The sequence below is a fragment of the Pezoporus flaviventris genome, unplaced genomic scaffold (assembly GCF_033815535.1).
Source record: "Pezoporus flaviventris isolate CSIRO_AGI_PZ_B2104156 unplaced genomic scaffold, CSIRO_AGI_Pfla_v1 ptg000015l, whole genome shotgun sequence".
Lineage (NCBI taxonomy): Eukaryota > Metazoa > Chordata > Aves > Psittaciformes > Psittacidae > Pezoporus > Pezoporus flaviventris.
In genome coordinates, this window is record NW_026892563.1 from 29753863 (window position 1) to 29775930 (window position 22068).

At 38.6% G+C, this 22068-nt stretch overlaps 2 protein-coding genes across 2 annotated transcripts in view; both read right to left on the reverse strand.

The window, feature by feature from the left end:
* The window catches only part of PDZK1 (PDZ domain containing 1), a 338251-nt gene that overhangs the window by 116854 nt on the left and 199329 nt on the right, over positions 1 to 22068 (reverse strand). The gene's annotated exons all lie outside the window — the stretch shown is intronic.
* Positions 1 to 22068, reverse strand: part of HTR1F (5-hydroxytryptamine receptor 1F) — a 110319-nt gene that overhangs the window by 52683 nt on the left and 35568 nt on the right. Inside the window, exon 2 of the mRNA XM_061453961.1 lies at positions 11642 to 11756. The gene's annotated coding sequence lies outside the window, so the exon portion shown is untranslated. The remainder of the gene's footprint in view (positions 1 to 11641; positions 11757 to 22068) is intronic.

Genomic DNA, 22068 nt, shown 5'->3' on the forward strand with positions numbered 1-22068 from the left:
ATATAAATCAAGAAATATTTCTCCTGTTAACCTTGTGTTAATACAGTAAATACTGATAAGTTCTATCTCTGAATATAATGAGGATGGCGCGTTATCTGTTTCAGTAATGCAAAGTTAATTTTAGCTGTCAGAAGATTGGAGCCAAAGACCTGTAAAAGAATATCTTCCCTGAGTTGAGTAAAATCTAAAGGGACATTTGAATTTGTCTCTGTTCCATTACTTCTAAATTCATTATTTGCTTCTAAATAATTTATTAGTGTAAGTGCTGGTATTTTGATCAGGCCCTACAACTTCTAAAAGCTTTCTTAAGAAAGGTTGTTTTTGTTTTTTTTTTTTTTTGTTAAAGTATAACCAAATAGTTGTTTGTTTGGTTTTTATTTTCAGTGTGAAGATAGTCCAAGCAAGAGCCTTCAAAATTCAAGATACTGTAAGTAAAATTGATACAGGTGTGACAGAATTGTTTATGCATTTTAAGTGTAATTTTTAGGGCTGTAAATGTATTGGCTGGTCCCAGATGCTTATCACAGGGGAGGAGAATCTAATCTGGATAAAGTTTATGAATTTTAATTTCCCCTATTAAAGTGATTGTTTGAAGGTAAGACATTTCATTTAGAACTGTTTAGAGATGAAACGTGCAGGCAAAACCCTCTTGTAGTGTTTTCATTTGATATAATGCATATTCAGTTTATGAGTTATTAAAACTGCAGCACTCATTGCCATAGGATGCTGAAACGTAGATTGAAAATGGATATTAGCAAATTGATGGATAAAGATCTGCATTTTTGAACATGAGGACTTTACATTTAACCTCCCTCTCAGGAACTTCTAAGCCATTTTGAGTAGGACTGATGTGACTGTGTTTAGAGGCTGTTGCAAAGGTCTGACCCCGTACCAGCACGTTGTTTTGTGCCTTCCTGAAAAAAACCCTGTGTAGTGACATGGAATATTTCTGTTGGTTCATGGCAGAGAAATATAAAGGACTTTATAGGGACAATGTTCTATTTAGCGTCATGGGATTCTTGTATTCAAGTTGGAAAGCTTTTGCCAGGTGGGTAATTGACTGAAAGAATGCTTCTAGCCCTGGAGAACTAGGCTGAAAAGCTTTCTTTCTCTCATTGATTTGTTCCACAACAAAGAAATGATGTGTCTTGGGATGGTGAGAGACTGAATCCAGCAGCATTGTCTTAACTGAGAAAATGTAAAGCACAGTTGCTATCAAGAACTCACAACTATCATCTGCAAGTTGTAATCACACAACTGTGACAAAAGTAGCAGCTTCCCATTTAGAGAAGGTTTCTGTGCTGTGGCTAGCCAGAGGCCTCAGTCATTTCCATCCATCAGCATCATCATCTGTTTCACTTGCTTCTGCTTTACGCTTAGCCTTCCTTCAGTTGAGAATAACTGAGAGCTCTGCTGTACCAGAGCTCATACTACACCGAGGTATAAAAGCTGTCACTTAACATGAGTCATTTTGTGTATACATCTCGAGTGCATAGCTGAACGAGAGACACAAGAGTCAGCAGGCTAGCCCAGCACCTCTAAATACAAAAAGCCTCTAGTTAGCTTGACTTGCTTAGGTTTTCTTCTATATGCCTTAGGTTTTCATACTTAGATCCTAAAATAAGCTCTGGAACATGGGCACTTACCTATTTCACACTAAATTATGACCTTCCCTTCTGTAGGATAAATTGCTAAACTTTGCCACTAGTTCTTTCTACCACTGAAGTTTTTAAGATGCCAAGAAATGTTCTTCCAATATTTTGCAGGTCAGAAGGCTAATTTGTTTTACGCAGGCATGGGTGTACTCTGTGCTTCTCCTAGCCTGTGTACCTTTGTGTTTACAACACAAGTGACTGTAATCCAGCCACCCAGAACTGGCAACATCAGCAAAGTGCCAAATCCCCGACACAAACTCTCGCTTGGCCTTGCTCTCCTCTTCCAGAGGTTACAAATGAAATGTAGGCAGCACAGGGGTTTTGTGTTTTGTTTTTCTCTCTGCTTTCCAGTAGGGACAGAAGCTGTTGAAGGTGCAAAGCTGTCATTTTTGATTGAAAAATGTTATTTCTATCTCCTGGTAATTGTCTTTCAAAATCTAGGCAGGATAGATCATATGCAAGGACTAGTAGTAAATTTTCTCTAGGGACAATTTGCTAACAACTTTAGAAGGAACTTCCCCTTTCCTGTACGTCCCCGTATCTCTAGTCAGTCTGTTGTAGCAATTGGAAAAATCCTTTGGAATTACAAGTGTAGAAAGTGTGGAACTACAAGGGAAAGCTGGAAAGGTTGAAAAACATGTATCACTTTAGAAACTGAAGTCCCACAATGGTTGTCAGGGCTTTGAAGTAAGGTAAAAAAGAGAAACCACTCAAACAGGGACAGTGTGTGCAGTTTTAATCATGCTTATCACACCAGCAACCACTGATGTTTTCTGGTATTGTAGTTTAATGCAGATGCAGGCTGAAACCATAGCTTGCTGTCAGCAAAGAGGTCTGTGCTGGCCCGCCTGCTTTTCAGACTTCAGTGAGGTTGGTTATAGTGAAGATATTTCCAAAGTGTTTGAAGCCACACTACTTAACCTGCTTCAAGTCATTATGTATGACCCAAGGACAGCTGAGTACAGGAACATATACATGTTACGTGTAGAATAAATCAGTTGCTTATGGAAATATTTTTAAGGATGCAAGTTTACAACTGAAGGTGCATTTGATGGAAGGCAGGTGTAAACTATTAAATCCCTACATATGCAGACTTCAGTTGCCTGGCATAACTTCAGTTTTTGAATGACTTTAGTTAAGCTGTTGCAATTTGTCTAGCTAAGCAGGACCACAATTTTCAAAACCAGTTTTCCCCAAACCTTAATTTTACCTATTTATACTGAAAGCTCTTTAGCAAATGGACCATTTACTACTGTGTGTTTGTTCAGTACAAGATGGGTTTCTAGGCACTACCACAATAACACAATTATGAACAAATAACCACTTCAGGATAATTATATACAGACTTTCATGTTCATGCTTTTGTACCTCAGATACAGCCACGGAATATAATGCAGTGCAGCAATTAACTGTGCTACTGTTTGTAGTTACAGGGGCATACTGAGGGTCCTATCCTATGTATGACATATGTCCGTAGCCTCCAAGTCACTACCCTTTTGAAACACAAATTGCAGGTGTTGAAGGTTGGGGCTTATGTTTGTGTGCCTTAAAAGCAGCGAGGGAGAAAACTAAGAAAAAGTCCAGAAATGGCAACATCTCTGTGCTTGTGAGCAAGAGCAGCAAACCTGTCAAGTCTTGCCCTTTCTTCTTATGGGACAGTTCAAAATCCATCTTCCTGAGTCAGCATCTGGCCACCAGTGTTGTTGCCAAATAGTCAGGTTTTGTTATTTTAAACACTTGCCTGAATCCTCACCAGGTTTCTCAGCTATTTCCTTACTTTATGTAGTAGATCAGTGCAATAATGCCAAGTACTAAACTCTACAAATAATTTTATGGAGACAATGACCAAGATGACTGAAGACCTGAAGCTCAAATATGGGCTTAATGTCTCCTTCTTGTCAAAAATAGCAGTTTTGTATTTTAGGGTTGCTTTTTTTAAAGTTATAATATCAAAATGTAAGCTGCTTATTGGTACAATTTCTCTAAATTATATTTATGCAAGCATTTTCTGATTTGGGCTTTTTTTTTTCCTATCCTGTTGCCAGTGTTTTAGATACATCTAAAGGGATAATGTGTGTGTTTGTCCAGCTTAGTAGTATATGTATTTGTAATTTTAAAACAAATCTGGTTCCGAAGGGAAGGAAATACTATACTCATAATTGACCTCAAAGAACTGGACAGTTGTTTGCCTGGTCAAGTAAATAATAAGTTCATTTGTGATCTTACCAACTACAGAATTAAATTTTCATTTCCAGCTTGGTGCAGGAATAGGCAAGAGAACTGGCTGAGACTATCTGAAAATTTCCATTGCATTCTCTACAGTTCTCTACTCTCTAAGCTAACCTTAATGAGCTGGTTGACATTTTCAGTCTGCCTTAGGGTATATTTTTAAGAGTGGGAAAATGTTTCCAGGAATATATTTTAGAAAACTTTTCCAGGAGCCATTTTTCCAGAGGCAGACATAGAAAATTTAAGTCATTTTGCCAATGTAAAACATCTGTGAATATTTTTCTTGACTGAGAAATTCTAGCAGACTTTTATGACCTTGAGATTTGACATGGGACAAACTTGTTGGTGAAAAGCATGGCCTTGACATCTTTGTGGAAGCCCAGTTACATTTGAGTTAGTGAAAAAACAATAAAACCCACAGTGTGTACAGGCTTGGTACGGACTGTATAGATTTTTTTACAACTACATTCTGCAAAGAAATACCAGTGCTAACTCCTGTTTACTCATAGGAAAAATCCACATAGTGTATTTTTATCCCATTTCCCGACCATTGATGGGCTCTATGTTCCATAGAATCATAGAATAGTTAGGGTTGGAAAGGACCTTAAGATCATCAAGTTCCAAGCCCCCTGACATGCACAGGGACACCTCACACTAAACCATATCACCCAAGGCTCTGTCCAACCTGGCCTTGAACACCACCAGGGATGGAGCATTCACAGCTTCCTTAGGCAACCCATTCCAGTGGCTCACCACCCTAACAGGAAAGAATTTCTTCCTTATATCCAATCTAAACTTCCATCATCTCTATCATGTCAGCATTGTGGCTCTGAAGTATCCTGCTATGTCAAACATCAATTTATTAGCAGATTAATCTTTGTGAGCTGCTCTGGGTTATAGCCATATTAAGAAATCCTGTATTTTGAATATGTATTATTTTCAACTGGCTGTCTTGCATGTTTCCTCTATAGAGATACTGAGAAATTTCTAAGGATAGACTCAATTAAAAATCAACACACTCTTTCAGGACAACACTTGCGTGCAAGCTTTGATTTTTATGGGCTATAGCTCTTAGCTGTCACAAGGCAGGGCTTACAATGGCACAGACCTTCTTAAAAACTCTGCAGCAGGGTCTCTTACAGCATGCAACAGCTATCACCCAGAAGAACACATGGAAATTACTACTTATCATAGTAAAGTTTACCAATTTTTGTTGAACAGATCATGCTCCATGCCCCCCTGCACTAGGGAGACTGCAAAAAGTATTTGCAAATGTTGATTTACTCTATAAATTAATTATTATTTTTTTCCTTTTTTCTTTTTCTTCACTATTTTACTGGTAAACTCCCATTCTCCCTGGAGTTATGCGCTCCTCCTAACTGAGAACGTTTCACGCACCTCTTTATTTATATAAAGCAAAATGAAATTCTCCAGTTTTCTGAGCTTTACAGCTACTGTCAGTGTGATTCATCTCCCCTGCTTTTAGGTGTCTGCCTAAGGTAAAAGCAACATGATGCTTTTACCTGTGCTAGATGGATACTGTTTGAAACCTTGGGCACTCTTTGTGGTCAAAGGTGTGAAGCAAATGTGGGGGTGAGATTCTGATAACCTATTTAGACCACCTTATGAGGCCACCATATGAGGACTGGCACCTTATGTGTGGCTGTATCTCTTGTTATTGCAACAGGAAGCCTGGAGTGATTGGTTCAGGTACAGATGTCTATCTTTGGTCAGATGAATCCTACCCTAAATTTGCATGCACTGTGTTTAAGCTTTGACTGAGAACAATTAGGGATGCATGACGGTGTTCTGGTTGGAAATTTGTGTTACTGAGATAGTCAGCAGGAATAAATTCCAATACAATATTGTCCTGATGTTAAGTCCTGATTTTGGAAAGGGAAAGAGATATTACTTCCCTGAAGTAGACTGTAGTGCAACAGGAAAAAAATTCATTATTATATCTTAGGTCCAGAATAAAATCCCAAATTTGAGTGTTTATTTACTGACCCTTTCAAAAGAGAATCTGCTGAGCTTTGCTATATCAACCCTATCTGCAATAACAGAGCTTAGTTTAATTCAGTTAAACATGCTTAGGCGATGACAATACTGTGTTCAAAACAGGCCACATGAAAAAAATTGTAGTTACTGTCATTTTTAAAAGCACATTATAAAAGTCTGAACAATTTTCCCCAATTATTATAAATGCACATATTTTACTGAAATAGCAGTAACTTTTCACCCCTTAGCTCATGTAAATGACCCTATTCATTTGTAGCTAAAATTGTCCTCCCCAGAGTATACTGTCTTCAGTAGAATTACAACTTGCATGATTTCAGATGATAGTCTACTGCAGCTATAACCTAAAAAAGTAACATATTTCTTGCAATACATGCTAAAAGTAGCACTTGGCAAAGGTCAGCTTTGCAGATATATTGTAGAAATTTCATTAAGTACAATATTCTGATAGCTCCCTTTCTTCTGCCTCAGTGTCTGCACCAATTATCTGGAATTTCTGGTTGAAGTGCAGCATCTCAGTGAATTTGTTAACTTTAAGTTGGAAGGTTCCAGTATAATTAAAACAACCTCAAAGTCAAATTTAGCAGGCAGGAATTTTGATAAAACTCTGCTGTATGAAAGTAAACCAAATTTTAAGTTATCTGTACTTCTGAATGTAGCCAAGGCTGCTAAGATTTGAGTGAATGTCAGGGGAAGTCCAAAATATTTGAACAAAAGCCCTGCTAAAGCCAATATTTTACATTAATGAGGGCAAATACTATGCCAAAATGAAACCCTTCTGCAGGTAAGGCCTATCTTGCATTTCAGATTTCATTTTAAATGCTAACTTTTGTCTATCATGATGCCTCCTTGTTAAGCTGTCAAAAGGTTAAGTCAGTGCATGTGTTAAAACAGTGGGGTACAGATATCAGAGAAGAAACCAGATAGCCAAGAAGCTGGAATGAACTCTAGTTCGGTGCTGAGATAAAATATACACCTACCAGCATTGTTGCTGTCTACAAACTCCGGCAATTACTTTAGTTGAGCCACCTACAAATAGGGAAATGCTAATATTTACATGGTGACTTTCTATATGAACATAAGTGTTGCTAGCTTTCATTTGGCAGCCTGCTATAAAACAGAAAGATGGACAACAGGCAAGTAATAGTGGCCAAAACCAAATAACAGTAAAAGAAAAGTTGCATATTACATATGAATCAGTTACACAGTGAGATGATGCCTCTGTCTTACTGAAAGTGCTTATGTAGGGAAGCTAAGTACTTTACAACCTTGAGGTCTCAGAGCATACTTGCTCTCTTTACATGGGAAGCAATATGTGAGCTTGATAGGCTAGCACTTAAAATCTCCATTATATTCCTGTTTTGGAAGGTCTAAGAGAGTCATCTTGTGTAGCTTACAAGGTTCTGTGAGCCCAGATGCTTTTCTGATTTTATGAATTATCCCAGATCTCAGCCTTACAGGGATCACTGCCGCCTCTGCCGCATTACAAAGGTCTCTGGATCGAGGTGGCTGCCAGGAGCTTGAGCAGTGCAGAACACATCAACTCTGCAGAGCTGAGGGTTGAGGTACGTGGAGCAGTGGAGGGGTTAAACTCCATGGCATATTCTCAGCTGATGTACAGGTGAACTTTATCATGTGAGCTTGTTGGTCAGCATGAGCCTGCAGGACGCTCTAACCACTATTGTGTAAACTTCAGGATTTTCAGTAACCTGCAATCAGCTGCGCTGTATTGAGTGCAGAAAAAAACCCTACAAGATCCAAAACTAAAAGTAAAACCAAATATAATTCGGGCAGCTTAGTGACTGATGTGTGTCCCAGTGAAGGCATTATGTAGTGTGAATTCTGATAAACAACCCTTAGCCTAAGCAGTATTTGAGTAGTACCCTGTAAGATCACAAAAGAAGAAAGTCTGGAGTACTGTCAAAGACAAAAGGATGGTAAATATTTATGTGGCTTACAAAAGAGTTAAGTGGTGTAATGTAAGACTACCAGATGTTGAAAGATGCTAGTTTTTAATGCATTGGAGAAAAGATGCAAGAATACCTTGCCCTTTTAGAATACTGCGGAGGCAACGTATTCCAAGGGCAGAGACTTCACAAGTTAAGTGCTGTCCACTGAACTAGCTTCAGTCTCAACCTTATTCAGGTATAAGAAATATGTGAATAGTCTAAAATATGCTCATAATTTAAATGATAAATGCTGGTAAGTACTTTTTTTTCTTTCTGCCTAAGCTTTACTCAAAGTCTTCCATTAAAATATATAATTGAGTATCTAGACAGTTGCATTTTGATTTGCAACTATTGCTAAAACAATATATCTTTCAGATAAGTCTTTCAAGCATTACTTTTAATAATAATGTTTTAAATTAAAAGACTGCTTCTATCAGAATAGTGAAGCAAGATAGCTAAGAAAATAGCTCTGTGCCTGAGCATAGAAATTCATTAAAGTTAGAAAATCCATGAAACAGTGATGATAATGAGAAAAGTATTGAGCCTCAAAGTCGACAATACTGAAATCAGAGGCTGCATTTAGGGCTTACTGCTCTTCTCTCTTTTCAGAGATTTTCTTCTTTTTTAAAATTCTTTCAAATCAAAGAAAATTTTAACAACTGAGTTACTTTTCCATTGCCATAGGCATGTGGGATTTTACTGCCACAAATACCATGCCTGATAGTGCTATAAGGAATAATCCTTTATTTTACTTATGTAAGTGTTAGTATTAATGATTTCTCTTCTTCTAATACTAAGAAACATACAATTATTTAATAAGGACAAACACCACTGCTTGAAGAAGGCAATTTAATATAATCAAGGTACTCTGATTTCTAATTTCCCTCCTGGTCTTTATTTAAGTTGCATATAGTGTATGTGTTACTTATCTTTATCTTAGGAGTAAGCTGTCTTTAGAAAGCCTTTTTTTTTTTTTTTAAAGAAATACTTGAAAAAATGCTGTTTTCCTCATTAAAATATCCTGCCTTCCCCAGAATAGAAGGGACTCTCATAACAAGCGCTGAGACACACGCTTGCCTTTCAGTTGCATTCGCTTTTCCTCTTTTGCTTATGTTATTTCTTTTCTTCAGCAAGTCAAGGCAGTATTAAACAAAAAGTGGCACTAACATAACAGCCGAACTCACGGTTCTCTGCATCCCTGCCTTTCTGCTGAGCTGTGCTGCAGCTCTTGACAGACTGTAGGAAGTTGGGAATACAGAGAGGGTTTACAGAAGAAACTGACACTACACACATCCAGCATGAGACAAAATTTATAAATCTGATACTTGGCTCCATTGACTCTTTTGCCTATGCAGAGACAAAAGGTACTGCCTGGGACAGAGCAACCCTTTGCTGCTGGAGCACAGATGGTATGAAAGTGCTTTATATGACACAAACTATTACAAAATGTTTGGTGTGCTGTCAAGAACTGTTTTCTTTAAGCTTCCAGTCTGTCATTATCTTTTAGAAACCAGCGTACAGCCAGCAAACCCATTTCCATCAAAGAAAAAAGGAGGAAGAAAAAAGCCCTGATTATACTTCCTTTTCATTTTCTCCTACCAGGCAATTTCCCTCTATAATGTCACCACAGGTATTACAGTAGAACTACAAATAGCAAAAATATCTCTTGTACTAGATACAAAACAGCAAATAGTAAGAAAGAATGTAGGTTTTAAAAATGACAAGAGAAAAGGAAAGACAAACTTTCTCCACACCTGACTCTGCTGAACTTCCCAGATACAGCATAAAACTTCCCTTTTTCTATATTACAGGCACAGCCATGCTGAGAGGCATTAACTCCCTACCTGCAGCTGATACAGATACTGCTAATTTTCATAGCTGAACCAGGTATGGACTAGAGCACTTGTTTCATGCAGTCTAGCTTGCAACTTTCAGGCTGAAACTCTGCTGGAGACAAAGAATATCATCTACCCTGCTGTTTTCCTGAAGACTTGACAGTTCTTCTGTCTTGCTACGTGAGTCTCATTACAGATATGCAATGTATTTCTCCTGATTTACAATGAAATCTTTAGTCCCCCTTTTAGAAGCTGAATTAGGCAGCAATGGGCTGATCAGAAGAGCTCCCACTTAACTGGTACCTCAGGTACCTGGTTCATTCATCCTCTAACATGACAGTTGGAGGAATTCCTGGTCAAGGTAAAATCCAACTTAGAAGTATAAAATTGTGCAAGTTTGGGAATTTTGTCTTTCTGTATGCATTCCTCATGGCAGCAGAAAGGGCTTTTAAGGGCTGAATGAAACTGGCCTGCATTCTGACTTATTTTTCACTAAAATCTGTATGTTTCATTAAGGCTACCATGAATCAATTAGATGACTTTATTTTCATCAGTTTTACAGTTGCGCAGTGACACTTTTTAATTGTTCTGTTATTACAAGCAGAGTAGCCTTTGCCTCTCACTGTGAGAGAGACTTTTAAAGCACACCTTGCCAAGTCTTTCAGCACCAAGAGTGCAGACATGATCCTGGGTTGGTAGGACTCTGAACTTGTGTAGATATAGGCAGAGTAAGGAGTGCTGAACACGTGAAAACATAAGCCATGAGGGTCCGTTTCTTCTTCTAGCAAAAAAAAATAATGAGGTTAAATACCCCAGGAAGAATGTCTTTGACTGTCAAATGGTGGCACATTGCTCTAGTCTCTCTCAGCATGTGCAATTTTCAGGTCCACTTACGAGCAATCATACTTCATGTGAGCTCGCTCAGGCAATTGACTGCTGAAGATTTCAATTTATTTCTTATTACTTTATTATCCAGGTGTCTTGATATTAAATGTTGATTTTATCTCTTGCTACTGTTGCAGGACATTTTAGCCTTCTGTTTTTAAATGTTTTTGTATTCAAACCAGTTGTAAGTACTTTATGAAATGTTAACAATAAGCTGTTGTATTTGAATTGCTATGGGAAACAAGTTTTGGGGATTTAATCTTTGTTGTTGTTAAAAGTCTACAGTTATGTCCTATGGGAAAAGTCACTTTGAAAAACTGCACACAGCAAAACCAGGAATAAAACCAAGCATGCAGTGGCATGAGATGATCACAGGCCAACACAAAAGTGAGAAAAATCTTCTCACAAAATATCTCTGTGATGAGCTGACATCAAAAGATTTTAGGTTCAGCTTGGCACTGAGAAATTTGGTTATGCAAAGTAATGAGTGCTGCTGTGCTTTTCATCTTCAAAATGTCTTACAAAGGTTAAGTCTTTAAAATATATCTGTGAAATGAAGCATTATATTGCCACCATTGTTTTTTTTCCCCTTAGTTGAAGTAGATGTTGAGTATTTAACTGTCCAAGGCCATGTAGAAGGTCAGTCAGATCTAGGAGTGCAGACTTAGCTTCTCCTGCAGCGCCTGAACTTCTCAGGCTGTGCTATTCTGCATTTATTCAGTCATCCCTCCATTGGCCACTGCCCTCATTTTCTGAAGCTGATTGTCCTCTTTGACATCTTTTCCCTGGCTGGTCTGTAGCCTCCCACTGCACCATGTGCAGATTGCTCTGTTAAGCCTGCAGTAACCTCGTAGGTCAACCTTCAACTGGCTATGTTTGCTTGCTCTTTTACTTCAGCTTTTTCTCTCCTCTTGCACTACTTTAAGGAAAAGTCAATCTTGTAGAGCTCAGCAAAACTCTCCATTCCACATGCTTCGCAGAACCCATATGAAAGACCCAACTAAATGAATTTGATCATCCCTTACAAACGCAAGTGTAGAATCTTTGTGTATGAGGGTAGAAAGCAACTCACCATCTCCTGTGTTTGGAATAGTCTTGGAAAAGCTGCCTCTGTGCCAGGAAGTCTAAGGACTGGACTGGAAGTAGGAATTAAATATCCCTTAGCAATACCGGATACTGCCAAAAACCTGAGAGAAAGTGAAAAAACATCAATGTAGACTCTGTGAGTGACAATGAAAGATCTTTGTTTCAGGGGAAGGAAAAAATTTTCAGAAGGCCTAAAATGTAATTTACATCTTCAACTTACTGGGAAGGATTCTTTAAAAGCTTCTAGGCCAATGTCAGGAAAACCCCACAGAGTTTGTGTAAAAGGATATCTGGTAATGTCTGAAATGCACTGTAACAGGCTAACGACCAGCAAAAAAACTTGTCAGATTTGATAATTTGAAATTGGCTCTACTTGAGTAACTCAAGAAATTGGAAAAAACTGACCTGGCTTTTCCTGAAGATAAATGGTCAGTAAAAGGAAACGGAGGAGGAAGCCTTTGCTGTTTAGTGAAGCCAGTAGTTTTAGTGTATCTTATGCTTTTAGCACTCGGGTACAACTCTGAAGTACTAACAGTTAATTTCCATTAACTGCAGTGGGAGCCCAGGGTACTTGGCATTTTGCAGTATTAGGCCTCATGTTATTAAGCTAAAAACATAAATATGCCAGAGTATGTGCTGTTTGAATTGGAAGGCATTGCTTCTTGAGTTATCAAAATACTAAAGTCAGTTAGCAATCTCAGTAAGCAACTGTCTAAAGAAGAAATACACTGCAAAAGAGTGTGGCCTGTAACAAGCAGAAACCCAGCATTCTATCAAGAATAGGCTTATTTAATTTTAAGTATAAAATATTTAAGTGGCTACTGTGCTTAAAACATAGAAAATCAGCTATCAAAAGCAGTTCTTGTTTCAAAGGGGAAGAGCAGTCAGTAAGAAGGGTTAACAACAAGAGGACCAAGTGACTAAATCAGGTCATTGATTTCCTGGGAAAAAAGATGAAACCTAATATTTTTTGCAAACATTATTGAATAACATGGTAATTATTCTAGAATATAACTCTAGTAACATTTGACTGTGATCTGGTACCAAATGAGTTCTTACAGCTCAAAGTATACTGTGGCAGGTTTTGAGCGTCGTTACAGACTTACTGGTTGTACCATCTACTCGACATTACAGCCTAGGCTAGGGTAGTCGGTGGTGTGGTTTCTTGAGGCTGTCAGTGCAACTTTGGGAGGAAGTCCATGTTTCATTACTCCCTGCCAGGTAGGCACCCAGCAAATCACGAGTTGTAACATCAGTCATGCACATGTTGAAAAACCATGGAAAAGCAGAAGCTCTCAGGTACTTTTGTACCTCTGCCACTGCTAGATATAAGACTTACATTTTTCACAAATTAGTTTCCTGCTCAGTGCAGAGCATTAATCTTAAAAATGGAACTTACTGGCAGTAATTATAGAGTTTAAATAGTAAAATGACTGCCTGTGCTCTCTTTTTCCCTGCTCTCCTTTGCAGTGCAGATTTCTCTAGGCAAGGCCAGGAAGGACAGAAGGTAGAATGGCCAGCATGACCTACTACAGGAATATGCAGTACTCAAGATGTGAGTAATGATGTACTCAGCTGTATCGCTTTTGTATCATCCAACAAATTATCAAGGCAGAGGCAGACTAGCCCTCTTGTCTGGTTTTGCTTGGAAGTTATTAGTGTAATGTCCATTCTCTTCTCTCAACACATCCTCCACTTGTGGCATAACTGTTCTGCGTGAGAATGCAAGAGTGCATGAGCGCCAGAATAGTTTTAGAGTGATCTTAAAATACTCAAAAGGATTTCCATCTTAAGGGGTGAAGGGATGGGAAACTGGTTTTAGTTCCTGTTTGAGATCTCCTATGTTATGTTTCATTCTAAGGTAAGAAATTGTAGGTATCAGAATGTCTAGGTACCACCTACAGACCTTACAGATTATTTTTGGCTTGAGGTCCTTTTCATACATGCCTTCCTCCTACAGTCTATCCTTTTCCCATCCTCCTTTCCTTCCAGCTTTTACATCTTCACGTTTTCATCCTCCTCTCAACCATGTCTGTGGGCACCTTGTTCTTTACACTCAGACCCTTCCTAATTATGTTCCCTTTATCTCTCCTGGTCTTCTAATGCAAAAAGGAATATTTCTGAAATGTGTGTGCACATAGAGTCAAGCATTTCATTGTTGGCACACCATCCATTGACTTCATTCTTGTCTGGGTGGGAAGTGAATGTCTTCTGAAGGGGATCTGTAGGCCACCTGGGTAGTGAGATAACTATTTGCAACTTGTTATTCAGCTTGGAGTGGTGTCAGGCATTCCTGTGCAGGCAGATTTGCGAGCTGCCTTATGAACTCTTCTGAAGATCTTGTCTGGATGGGAAGGGAGGGTGGTTGTGGGAGTCCTTGTTGATGATATAGCACAATGGATGTAGCTCTTTTATCTCCCATTGTTTTCAGCTTAATTGAATTGAAAGTACCCTGGATCTAGAGGTTCAGTGCAGAAACTGAACAGACAGCTCCAAGGAGGATCCTCCATAGCCAGCAGGTGAAGTTCATATGAAATGACACTTTCTTTTAGCCGTAGTTGGATGAAAATTCTCTTTTTTTATTTCAAATTTATGAGGGTTGCGTTGGATATCCCAGAAAACGATGGATCGGTAAAATCCTATAAATCCCAAACACATATGTAGTATAGCTTTACAAAAACAACTTACAAAACAGCTTTCCAGGAGAAGAAAAAGTCCACAATAATGACAGCACACTGACAGTGCAATAAAGAGGAATTTGTTACTCTGACTGCAGGCGTTGACAATGACCAGAGGGCAGATGCATAAAATAGAAAGGAAGAGCCTATGCTCAAATGTCAAAAAAATCTCCCTGCCACAAATGAAAGAAAAGAAATATGTTCAAAATATGTGTATTCTGTACAGGCATAATAATAATAAAAAACCTAATTTATCTGAGTACAATAAATCCTCCTGAGCTTGAAGCTGAGGATGCAGCATTACATAATATAATCTGTGTATAAATAAACAATTCCTTTCAAATTTTCATTGCCATGAAATAAAAAGAAAACTTTGCCATTGAATGGACAAGAAAGCAGCAACAAAGATGAAAATGAACAGCAAGTGAAGGGTTAAAAATGTAGGATTGTCTTCATGAGTAATATTTGTTGACAATTTTTAAGCTACTGTTTGATTGCAGAAGCAAATCTGATTATTATAATGATTTCTTTTATTACCTAAAGAGGATAGTATCTACTCACAAGTATGACTACTTCAGTATGAAATTAATTTTGCAGGCATAAATTGAACCCTCAAACAAGATCTCAAGCCCACAAAGGAACAGCAATAAATTGAAAGCCCATTTGTTTTTCTGAAGTTATGCAGTTCTAAACAAACCTTTCTGTGCAGTCTGTCTGCTTTTTTGTTTTTTCCTTCTTTTCTATTGAATGTTTTTATGAGGAAGAAGAATTTTTGTTCTGAATTTTTCTTCTCCTGATTTTTCCCATATGAAGTTACAATCCTCTGATAGCTTGTATGAAGAGGATTAGAACACATCATCACTAATTGCAGATGAGGATTTAAAGGAGGGATGGGCATGAGAAGCAGAAAGATGAGATTGCCCTACCTGTCTTGATTCAGACTGTGTAGATGCTTTGTGTCTTCCTCTGCTGCTCCAGGAAGTTAGCCTGGCTTCCACATCTGTCTTCATCTTATGGCAAGGGAAAATTGTTTTTCATTGAACATGATGAAAGACTAAGTTTTCTGCTGAAAGACTGCTTCCTTTATTGGACATTGGTCCTAAAGATCTGTTTCTACAGAAAGTTAATTGTTTCAAAAAAGCACAAGAGAAGCAGAAGTTGCAAAGAGGAATCACTTCTAAACTCCAACAATAGCCAGATTGCCATTGTGGGATTGTATCTTCCTCCTCAACAGATTTTTTTTCTTTCTATTAGACTGCAAGCTTCTGACTACTGTATTGTATCCTCACATATACCATACAAGTGTTTCCCCTGAATGTGGAAATAGTAATGGTAATGTATGCAAACCCTAACCATCTGCAAACATTACTGTTACTAAATGTCAGCAATGGGGAGCAATATGACTAATAACATTAAAGAATTACATAACCTAAGTAGCAATGTAACAAAATTATGTCAGCACACGTCACCCTATTATGCTTCAGGACAAATCAATTATCAAACAGAAATCAAAGTAATGGATACATGCTTATAAGAATTTAAGGTCCCAGGCATTGATTAACCATGACTAAGAGAACTTCCTGTCATGAAGATAATTGTTGTATCATGAAGAACCTAAAAACATGTGAAGCCATGAACTACTTGGAAAGATGTGTTACTAGCCCTACCATTTTTTGATGTGTTGAAGTCTAAGGAGATAAGACACAATAAGCAAGCCGGAATTGCTTCGCACTTCCCTGTATGGAATGTTCCTCAGTGAATTGTATAAGAAGGGGAAAGAAGTTAACATTAAAACGCCCTATTGTCTGCTTTTAAAAATATTCTTTACTTTCAAAGCCTACTATCTTCAGGCCTTGCAACAGGTGACTCAGCAGTTTAAAAACAGCCAGAGGGAATTTAATTATCTTCAGACATGTAATGAAAACCAGAGTTTCGTAAAACTTTTCAGGACTTGTCTGTCAAACCTCGACAGATCAGGAAACTGAAAAGGACAATTTCTTAATTAAGACTGAAAAAGAGCTTGAAGTTAATTTTCAGATAGAAAGGATGAGGGTTTTTTTAATTGATAAAAATAAGGAAATATGCAGTGTAACTACTTCCTTGTGTAACCTATCTATTAACAAAGTTGTAATCAAAGTTCCACATCTTTGCTTGTCCCTCCCATTCCAAGCATTTTTTTCGAAGTCATTTGGAAAACTATCTGTCATTTAGTTAAGGAAAGAATCAAATCCCTCAGTTTTCTCAGAATGAAAGGGAAATAACAGCTTTGGTTACATTAAATAGACTTGATGTAACATGCTGGCTCTTGATCATCTGAACTTAGGATGCACACCAGTATTTCTTGGTGGAAGCTGTGTTATAAAATGATTTATTTTTTGTCATTTAATCACTCAGAGCATTTCTAGTGAGGAAAAGCAGGGATTAACAGACAGAGGACAGGGCCTAGGATTTTAAAATTTATATGCCCTTTATTGGCTGGTATAAATAGGTAGACTAAGTATGAGCAATGTTTTACATATCAAAATGGTATAGCTTTAAAGCAGGTAGCATTTTAGTCTGATATAATATTCTTTTACCAAAGTGACCATATAGCTCAAACTTTCCTGAAAGAGTGACTCTGTTTTAATGTAAAGCTATTGATGATGCAGGGCTTAACACAGACAGTTACCAGAAAAAGGAAATCTTGCTGTGAACTTTATCAGTGCCTTTGCAACTGATTGGGAGACAGACAACTTTTCTGTTGGTTCATACTTACTATCAGAGTTTGGCATATTAGACACCATGGCAGCTTACAGAATCCGGCTCATATTATTTAACTCCTTTCTTGCCAATGCAGGTGCTGCTGTCCAAATATCTTCTGGGGAAAAATTCTTGACAGGGCATAGAAACAGCCATGGATAGAGCTGGGGTGCACTAATGGTACTGATTATATTTTTATTTTAGAGCAGGCAAATAAACAGCCTGTAAACCTAGCATAAATAGTCCTGGGACATTATCTTTCACTGCTTTGAACTGCTCTTTCCATTGTCTGATCTGCTTTTCAGCAATGCTGGGTGGGCATTGGAGCAAGTGTGAAAAGCTGTTGACAGGAGTATGAGAGTAGTACGGGAGCAGGATGTGCCAGAGCAACAGCTCTGCCTCAGCCAAAGCAATTTCTTACCAGTTTCCTCAAAGTTGAAAGAATGTACCAGAAAAGAATCACCTCTGCTACTCATAATGCTTAACAGAAAATGGATGTTTGTAAGGGCAAGTGCCATTGTAAAAGGAAGGCAGGTAAGATATGATTCGGGCAATCTAAGAATCTCAGCTTCTACTCAATATTTTCAAAACTGGGCCCTGATGGATACAGCCCCAAAGGATGCCAGTTTCAGAGCTACCTTATGAAACAGATTTACTTAATGCTGATACGCAGCCAAAGAATTGCTCTCCATTCTGCTAAATTACATTTCATTTCAGGACTCCAGTCCGAAACTATACCCAAGACCTGCATCAGTTTAGAAAAATGAGCCAGCAGTCTGGCTGAGCTTCCATCTCAAGCATGTTTTTATGTGCAGTGATAAATAACTTTTTAATTTTCTGCACAAAGGGCATTTTCTTCTTGATGTATTTGAGAACATTGTAGAGAATCTGTGGTTAAATAAAGAAAAAAGTAGGACTTCTTTTATGAGGAAATTAATTTTTGATGCTGTTGAAATCTGAGAATTTTGAAAATACTGTGCATTTGTCATTTTTGCTTTGTACCTGAAAGCTGCAAAAAAGTAATTGCATTTCTCTGTGAAAGATGGTGAAGTGGGAAACAGCCAGCCTTCTTTTACATCGGGGACAGAAAACGTATCAAATGGATACCATATTTAGGTAAAGATGTCTGGATTATGCCTGAATTAAGATATATTTAGGAAAAAGCTTTCCAAAGTCTTTCACATAATTGTGTACTAAACCACATCTTTCTATCCATTAAAAGTACATATGCTTCACAGCGTTGTTTAGTTTAAAAAATGATGTGTTAGAGCTCTAGTGTTCAGTCTCTAGAGCCAAATACATAAAATGCTCTCCTCTTCCTTATCCTCCTCCAGCCCAGGGTGGCCAGCTTAGTGTTATGCATGTTTTTGATTAAAGATGAGGTATAAATCTGATCCAGCATGGTAATTACTATACTACATTGTAAGTCACAGACCACTGATGCTATTATTTATTCTTAGACAAAAACATTCATCCCCCCAACCTCTAACTAGAGGTTGCAAAACTGCTAATGGCTAGCCTCTTCCTACGAGTAAAAACTCCATTATTTCTCATTTGCTGCAGTTGCTGTGGGCCACCTCACTTGTGACAGCCAAGATAGCTGCACTGTCTGCTGACTGTCCTCTGTGGAAAGATTTGAAATTTTCCACTGCTGTCTTTCACTATAGATAACTTAGATAAATTCTTAATGTTAAGGATGGTCACTTGCACCTCATCCAGTCTCTCTGAGCTTAAATAAAGGTGTGCCCACACACTCATGAGATCAGTCTCTCTAGAGAAATTATCTTTTATCCTTCTTAGAGTAGGTGGGGGTATCTGTGCACACCTGAGGCCATCTTGGCAAATTCCAAAGTAAACTGGATGGAAGACCAATGAATTTATTAAATGTCTTTTCTGAAGATTTTCCCCACTGTGAAAACCATTACTTTCTTTTTACTTCATTTTCTACAAAACCAGATGCTAACGTAGAATGGAAGTTTGCACATAAGCTAAAAAAAAATTTAAAATGGAAAAAATGAAATTGATTTTAAGTACATAGTGTTCATGCAGAAGATCAGCTAAATCAATTTTATACTGAAAATATGTATCTATATCCTTACATATAAGGAAGAAATTCTTCACTATGAGGGTGGTAAGACACTGGCACAGGATGCCCAGAGAAGCTGTGGCTGCCCCATCCCTGGCAGTGTTCAAGGCCAGGTTGGATGGGGCTTGGAGCAGCCTGCTCTAGTGGAAGGTGTCCCTGCCTGTGTCAGAGGGTTGGAACTGGATGAACTTTTAAGGTCCCTTCCAACTCAAACAATTCTATGATTCTATCATATGTAAGTGCCCATACAACATTTTCTTTGGGATTAAGAGAATATTTTATTTTGTATTTTTAATGAGAATTCTATTACACTCACTCCATCATAAATTTTCTGCTATTGTTTATAGATAATTCAAGAATTTGAAGCCAAATGACTTAATGCTGCAACATGTCAGATAAAAGCTGTGAGGTAAGAGGGCAATATGTAGAATATCTCAGAGTTTCATATTCAAAGAAAAAAACATTTAAGAAAACTGGATGTATAATGAAAAGGCAAATAAGTGTTTCATGTCCTTATTTTCCTCTCTGAAATCTCAGGCTCATACTCCTCCCTTGGCTTCTGAAGACACAACTGCTTACTTGTCAGTCATGAGTATTGCTTCCCTTTCTCAAACACTTTTCCCCCACCTCTTAAAATAGTTTCCAATATTGGAGCATGAAGCCAGAAGTGGTAAGGTCCTACCAGATATCACATTATCCTGACAGGCAAGTTAGGGAAGGACTGCAAGCGTGGCTTTTCAGGAGGAAAACAGCAGTCTTACAATAGCAAATCCTGTAAGCAAAGAAATGTAAACAGGAATGATTCTAGGGTTTTAAGATGGTCCTTGTTGTCTGAAGCTTCTTTTAGCCAACATGGCACTTGTCAAGGCTTAGGCACCTAGCTGTGTGTTTTCAGAATGTGTGACCTGATAGTTGCTGTCACTGTATCTTACCTCATGAGAGGCAAAGGAGGTCTGACACTGGCCCCAAAGTGGTTCCTATGAAGACTGGGACTGTTTTGGGACTGGCTCTGGCAAGTGCTGTCATCTCCATCTCCAACAGCATCTGATCTACTTCTGGGGACTGTAATACAAAGTGGACTAGCCTTATTTGAGTAGAAAGGAGTAAGGTGAGCCAGGATCTTCCCCTACTTTACTGGGCTTTCCATTCTTGAGCTACTTTGCCGGAGCAAGGGGCACAGCAAAGAGATGCAGCAATGAAAGAGTGCTGGACAGAGGGATCCTGCTAGCCCTCAGCTTAACCATAACCTTCATTATAGAGGATTCTGCAGGATAAGAAGAGTTTGGAGGTGAAATGGTGAAGATGAAACAAACGGCTTATAACTAGCCATGGATTGCTATGTGTATGGCTGAAAATGTGGTTAATGATAGTTTTGGGTTTATGCTTTGTGCCTAAGGAGCTTGAGAAAGTAGGGTTCATCCCCAAATACCACAGGACCCACATGGATGTTCGAAGGCTAGTGCCAGAGAGGGTTTATGCTGTGGGAGAAGTCTCTGCAGGGGTTAGTACTGGACACACTGAGAGAGAATATGCTCACGGTTTGTCTGAGGTGGAGATGAAGTCTTTGACCCAGGGATGAGTCAGGTCTGGCCAAGGCATGGGAGGAGGACGCAGAGGGAAGGATAGTAGTGGGGCAGGAAGGAAGGTGAAGTGGGAAGAGTCACATTTGCTGCTCTGGCTGTTGCATGGGGAATAGGAGGGGAAACAGTGACTCCCTGCACACTGTGACTCTGTACTGCTGTGGCAGCCAAACAGGATTTATGGGGCTCCAGCACTGGCATACTTGGAAGCTGAGCATATAACTTGTAATGCCAGCTTAGTGAATGCCTATAGCTGATCTGAAGAGTTAGATTTATTACTGGTTGCTACAGGACCTTTAGGACTTGTGCTGACAAAAGCCACTGGCGTATGGGTGCTTTTGCAGGTGGAAGATACCACTGCACTCTGATTTAGGCTGAACTTCAGTCAAGGATTGCAGTTAAAGAGCTTGACAACAGGGTTTCAACACTTAACATTTATTTTTGCCTCCTTTGTTTGGCAGGTTAAGGAAAGGGTTGGTAATAAAACAGAGCAGCTGGCTCCAGCTATGCAGGAAAGACTGGGAGGAGGGTATGTATAAGCAGGGGTGAGTGCTGGATGCCACCAGTAAAAGCAGTTTTCAAGGGAGGCTGCTAAGAGCGAGGAGAATCAAAAAGACTGGAAGGAATGGTGAGGGAGAAATGTGTGAGGGAAGAGACAAAAGCCAGATGCAGTTTCCTAGGGCTCCTTTTTTTCATCTCTGTCCTTCCCGTCTTCAGTGTACATCCTGACTTTAAGTCATATCCTCTCAGAAACAGTAGATTTCTGTTATGTTTACGTAACAGAATATACATATTGATCTGATACCAGAATATACATGATCTGATACCAGAATATACATGATCTGATACCTGCTTAAGTGCCCTGGCCCTGGCTAACACAGATCACAAAGAAAGTGCAATATCTTTGTATCTATTTCTATCTATGTCTGTATCTTCTATACCTATGCATATATTTGTATATAAGTGAAGTATTGAAATACCAAGAGTAGCCAGCACTCAATAAAAGCAGGGTTGCTTGTGGCTCGAACAAAAGGAGAAACAAGATACTGATAGTGCAGGTGACACGATACTGCAGCTTGAAAACTAATTAAGAACAGAATTTAAATAACATTTGGACGCAACAGCAGGAAACACACATGTTTAGCAGGATTTTGTTTGACTGTTTAACCTCTTCATTAACACCAAAAACCAAACTCTGTCAGACTTTGGCTTTACCTGGTTTCTGTAGTTATACTTTTGCCTGTTTCATGCTTCAGAGCATTTCTTCTGCTGTTCATTTGTCTCTAGGGATACAGGCCTCTGTCTCTAAGTTCTTTTGATCTCCACTGTA